Below are 9,966 nucleotides of genomic sequence, written 5' to 3'. Positions count from 1 at the left end.
AAAGTTTAAAAATTAATTGTCAGGTTGACCCCTTAGCAGAAGTAAACCACGTTGCACCAGGCGCATAGGCGTAATAGCCTTTTCCAAAAAAACAGTCTGTTGTTAACACTGGGCTAAGCGCTTAATACAGTTGAACAGACGTATAGGCGTAATACCCTTTTTAGAAAACCTTTATTGCAACTTCGGTTTAAATAAAAACACAGGGAACAGCCTGTCGTTACCCGTCCAGCTAAAACAATTGCTCAGCCATTTTATTTGTAGAAAAAGTTTTTAGGAAAATAATAAAAGATGTAGCTAGCTACCTAGATAACTGCATTTAGCATAAAAATATTGTTGTAGCCAAACTGCATTTTTATACTTTCACTTTTTAGACAAAGATATAGCTATAGAAGCTAGCTAAACAGCCCCAACCTCAACATAATAATAAATGTTGCCTAGGATAAATAGCTCTTATGCCATACAGAATAGTAATAAGAAGGCTATAGATGGCTAGCTAGCTAGCAAAATCTACGTTCCTAGCCAAAAATCTTAAAACTGGTGCTTTTAAGATCTGGACGTGGCTAAAAAACGTGACAATATATTTATCTTAACATTGAAAACAAACAGAAACCAAATGTTACAGAAATATAAAGCTTTCAGAAGATAAAAAAGTCAAACAACAGACCTACAAAATACGGCTATTATTAAAGAGAGTAGTCGTTAGCCCGTGGAAAATCCACGGGTTCGGCCGTCCTTTTTATACCGCATTGCGTGCTTCTCGCTATCATTTTGCGTGACAGACAGACAGACGTATACGGGTATTATAATATAGATTACAAGGAATTTCATAACGACGTTATTAGAAAAAAAAACCGGGAACCTTTTTGAATTTAATTTATGTTGAATATAATTGTGCGAAAACGTCCTTTAAATTAACCCGTTGCAACAAAGTGGACAGAATTATATCGCATTTGGTATTGATGCGAATTTTAAAAATTTCGTGTTTCTGTTACGGAAGACGGCTTTTGCGGACACACAGACAGGCAGACGACGGCTATTATTAAAGAGATTTTCAGCTGGAAATGTAAAAGACGAAAGAAAAATATGAAAGTAGAAAATTGATTTTAAGTTCGGCTGGTGTATTCCACAGGTCGCAGGTTACAGGTTAAAATTTTAAAATGTTACAAATTATGACATTACAAATAATTTTAGCCATTTCCAGTTTCGTGATGCAGCGTCATTACAAAATACGCAACACAGAGAATTTTCAACACTCTTTTCAATCTTTAACACATGTCAGGAAAACCACCACCGCCCCCTTTTATATATTCTGATTAGAACGTATATGTGAATTGAAGCTGCTTGTAAACACCTTACGCTAATTAACCACTCCAACATCTAAGTCTGGTAACAAACTTAGTCCTTGGGTTCTTCAGAAAATTAACGCGTTCAGAGTCCTCTCCGTTATTGATAACTCATAACATTATAAACGCTTTTTTTTATTTTTTGATAGCGACATCGTAACAGCGCTGGGGACTCGGGTCTTATTAATTAAGCTAAACAACATGTTCCCCTTTTACTTTTTTTAATAGACCCGTGGACGCCACTTAAACCTTAATGTTGAGATTGAATTTGAAAAACACGCCTTCTAAAAAACTTTTTTATTTAAAGTGAAAATAACTGCAAAATATATACACGGATAAGAAACAGAAGAGTTCAGTCAGAGTTAAGTATATATCCCATAGGTTCTTGATGATTTAGCTGGACTACTTTTGTCTTCTGCGAGTCACCTGGCTTAGTAAGGAAAGTTGCATTTAATCCTTTGTATTGTATGTATACGCTACGTATATTATATATGTATATATGTATTATATCTAGATATTACGTATATTAGTCTATGGAAACTTTTGTAACTGTACATTTTAGGCGAAATATACCTACATAAACATAAAATAAATCAAATTATCGAGTCTATCTCGTGCCCAGTAAAAAGGTATTTGTTTACCATCAGCGATCAAATGTGAGAATATATCCTGCGTCACGTATCCTTTATCCACTTCGTTAATTTCGCTATCTATCACTATCTTCTATCACAAATTTTTAATTTAAGCTGTGAATAAAAATCTCGCATATCAGAATGCTGCTGGAGGACATGTATTATCAAACACTTTTAAACAATGGCTTTGCAAGTATCTAAATTGGTTTATTTGTAAAAATAATAGGTTTTTGTACCTTTAGTACCGTTCAACAGGGTAGTTTTGTTATCAACACGTCGCGTAGAATTTAACGGCATGTTTTGCTACCATTCTAGAAAAAAATTGAAAAACAGGGGGTTTTCACAAAAAAACTGATTTTTAATTTTTTGAGGTGCATTTTCTTAAAAATACTTCACATTTTTTCACTGACAGTCATTGATTCCATAAATATACCACCTAAGCTTTGTAGAAAACCTAAACATATTGAAAACTAAAAGAGAAAATGTCCTGGCAAATGTGCTATGAAAACATGATAAAATTAAAATACCCTATTTTCAAAAATTAGAAAAAATAGAAAAACCTTACCCCTGGCAAATGCACTTCCAAGTTGATATACTTCGCACTTTTTTTAAATAATCAACGCAAATGGAGAATTTCCAACAAAAAAACGCTGTATTTTTGCGTCATTATCTCGCAAGACCTATCTTCTTTGTGCTGAGTTGAAATTCGAATGTTTATATTTTTAGTTTCGTGAGAGGAATCAACCAGATTGGATTCTCGTGGGAGATATAAGCATCGAAATACTTCTATTATGTTTCATACTACGAATACTTACGAATTGTACATGAACAAAGTTATGTTTTCACAGAAGATAATAAGAAAGGAGAGGGTTCATTGCTGCTTTCTCAAAAAAAATCGGAGTTTGTCAGATTTGCACACCCCCTGGTAACTTAATTAGGATTGCCACAGTAATGCCCAACTAGATAAACTTAAAACATAGTCTTCCACCCTTGGACAATTAAAACAAACAAACGCACTGGTGACTAACTTGCACATGAAACATTTCTTCCGGGGCGCGAACTTCCAAGGCTCGGGTTCAAAAAAGAAATGACCTCAGCTTAAGGAAAACTTAAAATAGAGTTTAAAAATGAGACCCTCTACAAAATGGAGCAGGATGTGAGTGAGAGTGGCTTGGTGAAACAACTAAATAGTATCCTTGGCTCGCATGGAATGTGCCTTAACGGAAAATACAGCCGTGAAATAGCCAAAAACGTCAGGGGCTTGGTGAGAAAGGTGGTAGGGAGAACTCGGGGGAAATCGTCCTTAACACGTGTAAAGGATGAACTAAGCGACTGGCGGTACACCTTAGCATTTAACAGGGAATGGCTTGACAGCGAACGGTGTAAGTCCTTCCCCGCCGAGAACTCGAAAAGCGATGCAGCGAACTTGAACAGCAAGTTTACAACCTTTTAAGGCACGAAATCTCGGAACGAAAAACTACCGTTAAATGGCACCACGAGGTTGGACAAAGACAGCAGGAGCGACAGAAAAAAATTATTAAGTGAGTAATCTACCTAACGATCCGATCAAGCGCCCTGGCACATTTTTTGCATGAGCTTTTTTTGAGGGGGTGCTTAAAAAATGCTGGGCGCTTATAATTTTTTTCTAATTTTGTACAAACTACAGACAACGGCAATTTTCAAGTTTGTTTTTCTTCCTGAAAAATAAAACTGAACAAAATGAAGTTTAGTTTAAAGGTGGATTTTCACGAAGCGAATTGAACAGCAAATTCGACGGCGAATTGTATCTGAGCATGCGCAATTTTGTTTGTTTTGATTTTGCATCGAACTGCGCATGCTCAGTCTCGTGTTAAAATTCAAATTAAACGCCTAGTTTCTCAAGGTAGTTTTTCATTAAGCGCCTCCTCTTAATCCGAACGGTATTCTTGGAATGTAAATTTAGGTAAAAAATTAAATTAATGGTAACTGTTGGAACTAGCGTTTTAGAATATCTAAATATTATTTCTATTTTTTATCAGAGAAACTTCAAGTCAGGCGCTGTGGATAGCGGAACATTCCGGATTGTTGCCGGAGACATTGACACTTCGAACCATCAACAATGAAGAGTTGTCAATCAAACTTTAAGGTAAATAATAATTAAATTCTATATCAGGAAATGCTTTAATCCAATCTTTGCAAATTTCACATTACTTCTAGATGTCTCTGTGAGAGCAATGGAGTTTGAAGCGACTGCAAACGATGATAAAAATATTTACGGTAAGTTAAATTCCATTCTATACAGCTATAACCAGTCAGTGTATAAATAATGTGGATATTTGGTATTTCAGCCCCATTAGCAAAGTGAATCGTTTAAAACAAAGAAAGAAAAGATGTTTTCCTCTTTACCTGAAAAGGACAAAGAAAGCGTTAAACGGCTGGTTTACATTCTCAACAGATTTAATATTTCATTGCATGGTTATCACGAACTAACGCAGGTACTGGAGTTTTTATATTTACACTTACGTTTGGTTCTAACAGTTCAGCGTCCATATTAAGCTGTGGTAAATTAAGCTTGAACACACTCTGTAATTTTTTCAATATTTTTTACCTTAAAGATAAACGATGAATTACCAAGAACGCATTACATAGAAGGTTGCCAAAAATCAATATCCAGAAATTTTAACATTACTCCAACACCTGGGATGGTTCCAGGAACAGAAATCAATTTGGTAGATTTGTTATCAAAAGAAACACTGGACCCTTTGATTGAAACAACCAACGTAGGTTTACTTTTACCAAACAGTTTACCAGTTAGCTAGATTTAATTTAGGGAAATGTAGCAACTTTAATTATTGTAATTTTACTGAAAATCAGTGCAGACAGAACCAACTTAACAAGGACAGCCTCATTAGTCGTGTGCACATACCGATTGTTAAATGCTAACTTAAGAGAGCTGTCAAGTGCAGGTACTTTTTTCAAAGATACCAGTTTATGTATAAAAATACAATGTGCCATTCTAACACTTTTTTTTTGAACTAGGTAACAAAGCCATAGCAGTAATTAAATGTTATTGATTCCGTTACAAAAATCCACAATGATGGGTTTTTTAAACAATAGCAAGCAAATAAGAGGTAATGTTTATATTGGTGGTGATTACAAGGTAAGGACTTATATTTTAAATACCTTTTCTGATATGATTAAACAGAATCAGTTGGAAATGTAACTGTTTTGTATTTAGTTTCTACTTCTTTGCCTTGGTATGAAAGCAGCCACTAGCAATAATGCATGTATTTACTGGAAGATTAGCAAGGACGAAAGATAATGTTGGCAACCTAACAAAAACAAAATAAGAACAAACTGATAAAAATTCTTTCCTGTGATTATTTCTCACTTACAATAATTGCACGTTATTAAAAATATCTTCTTGCAGGCAAATTTTGGGCAAAAATGGAAATAGACGCACTTACCATAGTCAATGGAAAAAAGATGTTGGATGCAACGAAGAGCCAATCTTCCAAAAAATTCCCATTGATAGTCACGTGATAGACGAGTTGCACCATTTTTACGTGTCATGGATAGGTTGGAAGATGCACTAATCCACAACATCATTGATTATGACGAGGTATAAAACAGGAGCCTAAAAATTAATGAAAGGAATGTAGACAAGAATAGAAAATAAAAATTATGGTTAAAAATCTTTAGAAACACTGAACAGACAAGCTTCAAACCATTTTACAATCTTTTGGTGCGAATATGAATGGAGAAATTTGAATTTACATTGTTAATGGGCACAGAAAAGAAGAAAATGCTTCTTAAGCTTCCACCATTGATGGGTGAAGTTTTAAGGGAAGTAGATGTAATCCCAAACCCAAGAACTTTGTAATGTGAGTTCTAGATATTCTTAACCTTTAATCTTTTTTTTTGTGTGTCAAATATATTAAAATATAGCTTTCAAATTGAAATTTTTCGAATATTTTGTATGTAATTTCCATAGAACTTTGCAGTACTTTACGGCATAATGAACAAGGAAAACTTGTCAGACTTGGAAATAGATGAGTTTAAAATGAAGGTAATTGTTATTTATTTAGCTCTTTTATATCTATTTTAAGTTTATTACAGAACAATAAACATTTTAAATCTGCATGCAATCCACTGGGCAGAAAAATCAAAACACATGCAAGGTTGTGGTTATGACTGGCCATACCCCATAACACCATACATTCATGTTATGGTAAAACATGTTCCTGAATTGCTTGTGGGGGTAGTTCTGTTCTCAACACTCAAAAACTAATAATTTACGTACCGCTACACTAGGCCGATACCCTTCCGTGCTTCACTAGTCTCGATAATAAGAACGGCAACAAAAAAGAAGCCCATTTTAAAGTTCTACCGGCTAAAGTTGTAGAACAAAAAGCATTCCATCTACAAAACAATTTAAAATTGCAATAAGAAATCAGCAGTTACAAAGTAATAACGAACGAGTCTTCTGCTGAAACAACACTACGTGTGATAATTAACCGCTTTTTTTATTTAACATAACATTCAATATTTTATTAAAAATTCATCCCAATTTTTATTTGAAGCTCTTTTAATGACGGCTGTGTAAGGTGTGAAATGATAAGACTGTACAGTTTTCTACTACTCCTGTCATTTTATTCTATGTACCGGATACACGTATATGTATCTCTTTCTCACTGTAAGAATTTACGCTTCTACATGTGTATATGTAAAACTTTTCTCTGTAATTTTGAAATAGTTGTATCTCTTTTGGCGCAAAAAAACAAAAGAAAGAAAAAAGAATAAACTCACTTGTTCAAAATATCAAACATCTATATTATCTAATATCTATATTATTCAATAACATAACAAATTTGCTCTTCTTTCGAAATAGCATATAATGATGTGTATATGCTTACCGTGATAAAAGAAATAATTTAACACTTGAACCTTCGAAACAAATCGTACAACATAAGAAAATGACAACCGTAAATAATTGGAATGTTGAAATTGGAAGCAGATGTTAACCTCAAGTTATGGTTTTCGGTTATGACATGAACAAAAACTCAAAAAGGAAGGTGGGTGTGATCGTATTTGCAAACAAGAGAGCACAACCTCGCACCCACCTTCGTATTCACCAAGCGCTTAATAGATTTATTGGGTTGGGACGGCTTAAGAGAACAAATGATTCTGAGCGGGAATAAGTTTTCGATCGTAAGGTATCCGAGAAGATTTTAATTGATAAAAATAGCGATAAACCCTACGCCTTGTTTACTTTTACATTTCTCTTATAATGACAAGCATTTTAAATTTAGCAATGAGAAATGAAAGCGTGGATAAACCAATCACAAAAAATAGAAATTTTTCTTTTTTTATCTGTAAAATAAACTGTGTTAATTCAAGGCAGACAAATTCGGGGCAGAGGCTCGTGGCACCTCACTTTGCGTCGTTACTTCGAACGCTGTGCCTCCTCCCACCCCTCGTTTATAAGGCATTTTGCCCTTTTAAAAAACCCTGTAAACAAGTATGACCAGTCTTTAATAAATTTTGAAAATAATTTATGTTACATTTGATCTTTGTTTAAAACCGAGGCTCCTAAGAGAAGACAAAAAATTAAGATTAAGAGGCCTCTGAGCGTGCCAATAATGCTCCTAGAATAGGACCACAAAGCTATAATGAGTTGAAAATCCAACCTCGTTCCCAGGGCATCGAAAAAACGGCTCAGGGGCCACAAGACCCTGGGGACGAGGATGTTGAAAATCTAAACACCTGCTAATTCAGCCATACTAAAATCCAAAAGGAAAAAAATAATAATGAAGTTTCATAAAAAAAACACGAAACTCGGAACATGTCTATTGACTTGGCTCTTGATCAAAAAAATGATTTGTACTCTATGCGCATGTCTAACGTAATGTCATCTGCTATTTTTGCGGGAATGTCGCAGCATGGAAATCGGCTTTTAAGCTTTTATAACATATCATTATGACCTCCATTTTATTAATTAAACAAAAATTGTATATTACTACATTCCGAACTTACGTCTGTTCCTTATTGTATTTTCTCACAAAAACAAGAAAATACGTTCCCTCCTCATAACGGCTATGAATTAAATACATTACTAGAAAATACATCTGGAAGGTTTTAATTACATAACATATTATGAACGTATGTACATATTAACACCAAAAACGAAAATTTTTTTAAAACACGATAAATACAGAAACTGAAATCATAGTGATAAAACCAACATCGAAAAAAGGAAGAAGAAGTTAAAAAATTAACAGATAGAGACTTATTTTTTGACGCGATGAATTTCTCAATCATTCAATACAACTGTCTATTTACATCAAGTATTTGGCAACTCACTGGTAAGGGGTACATCATCCAGATTTTAATGAGTATGCTCGTCATGATCTGTATCTCCATTTTTAACGTCATCTTTTTATACGGTTTGTGGAAAACTAAAAAGAAGAAAAGCACTTCGACAAGGCTGTTTATGATCCTCTCAATTGCCAATTTATGCTTAGGATGTGTGACCTTGCCACTTGTTCTTGTGATGCACTATCTACAGCCTTCCTTCTGCGTGGTTGCACTGTGTATATGTTCTAAATCTAAACACCTGCTAATTCAGCCATACTAAAATCCAAAAGGAAAAAAATAATAATGAAGTTTCATAAAAAAAAACACGAAACTCGGAACATGTCTATTGACTTGGCTGTTAACAAAAGAATGAATTGATCAAAAAAATGATTTGTACTCTATGCGCATGTCTAACGTAATGTCATCTGCTATTTTTGCGGGAATGTCGCAGCATTGAAATCGACTTTTAAGCTTTCATAACATATCATTATGACCTCCATTTTATTAATTAAACAAAAATTGTATATTACTACATTCCGAACTTACGTCTGTTCCTTATTGTATTTTCTCACAAAAACAAGAAAATACGTTCCCTCCTCATAACGGCTATGAATTAAATACATTACTAGAAAATACATCTGGAAGGTTTTAATTACATAACATATTATGAACGTATGTACATATTAACACCAAAAACGAAAATTTTTTTAAAACTGAAATCATAGTGATAAAACCAACATCGAAAAAAGGAAGAAGAAGTTAAAAAATTAACAGATAGAGACTTATTTTTTGACACGATGAATTTCTCAATCATTCAATACAACTGTCTATTTACATCAAGTATTTGGCAACTCACTGGTAAGGGGTACATCATCCAGATTTTAATGAGTATGCTCGTCATGATCTGTATCTCCATTTTTAACGTCATCTTTTTATACGGTTTGTGGAAAACTAAAAAGAAGAAAAGCACTTCGACAAGGCTGTTTATGATCCTCTCAATTGCCAATTTATGCTTAGGATGTGTGACCTTGCCACTTGTTCTTGTGATGCACTATCTACAGCCTTCCTTCTGCGTGGTTGCACTGTGTATATGTTCTATACCACCTAATATAACCGCTGCAACAACCGTTGTTCTTGCATGCCACAGATATTTCGCTATCGTACGCAATAAAGCATTTTGTCTATCGTGGAACTGTTTCGCTATAAGTATTGTGGCAATGATACTGCTAATAGCAGAAGATAGTAGATACTTCTTAGCCAGAATAAAACCATCTTTTTATTCTGATGGCTACTCGTTCTATTTCACTGCATCTATTGGTGTCGTTATCATTTTGACTCCTATAACGATGTACATTCATTTAGTGTTCTTCGTTAAGAAGGCGCAAACTCAAGTACAATCTGGGATTGCTAGTGCGTCTGTTGGAACTAAACACACACGAGCTACGTACACTGTTATATTTCTTCTCACTTCAGAATGCATGTCGTATGGTCTGTATTTTATACTCCGGTTTTACATCACATTCTTCTGGGACAAAGATATGAACTTAGATACGCTTAAGATCATGATATTCACCGGGTACTACGTACTGTGGTTGCATTCGTTCGGTAATACATGCATTTTAATTTTCAGGAACAACGAAATATGTTGTTATTAC

Source organism: Hydractinia symbiolongicarpus, chromosome 10 (genome assembly GCF_029227915.1).
Source record: "Hydractinia symbiolongicarpus strain clone_291-10 chromosome 10, HSymV2.1, whole genome shotgun sequence".
NCBI lineage: Eukaryota > Metazoa > Cnidaria > Hydrozoa > Anthoathecata > Hydractiniidae > Hydractinia > Hydractinia symbiolongicarpus.
The sequence above is the reverse complement of the archived record's forward strand: the minus strand, read 5'-3'. Positions refer to the sequence as shown.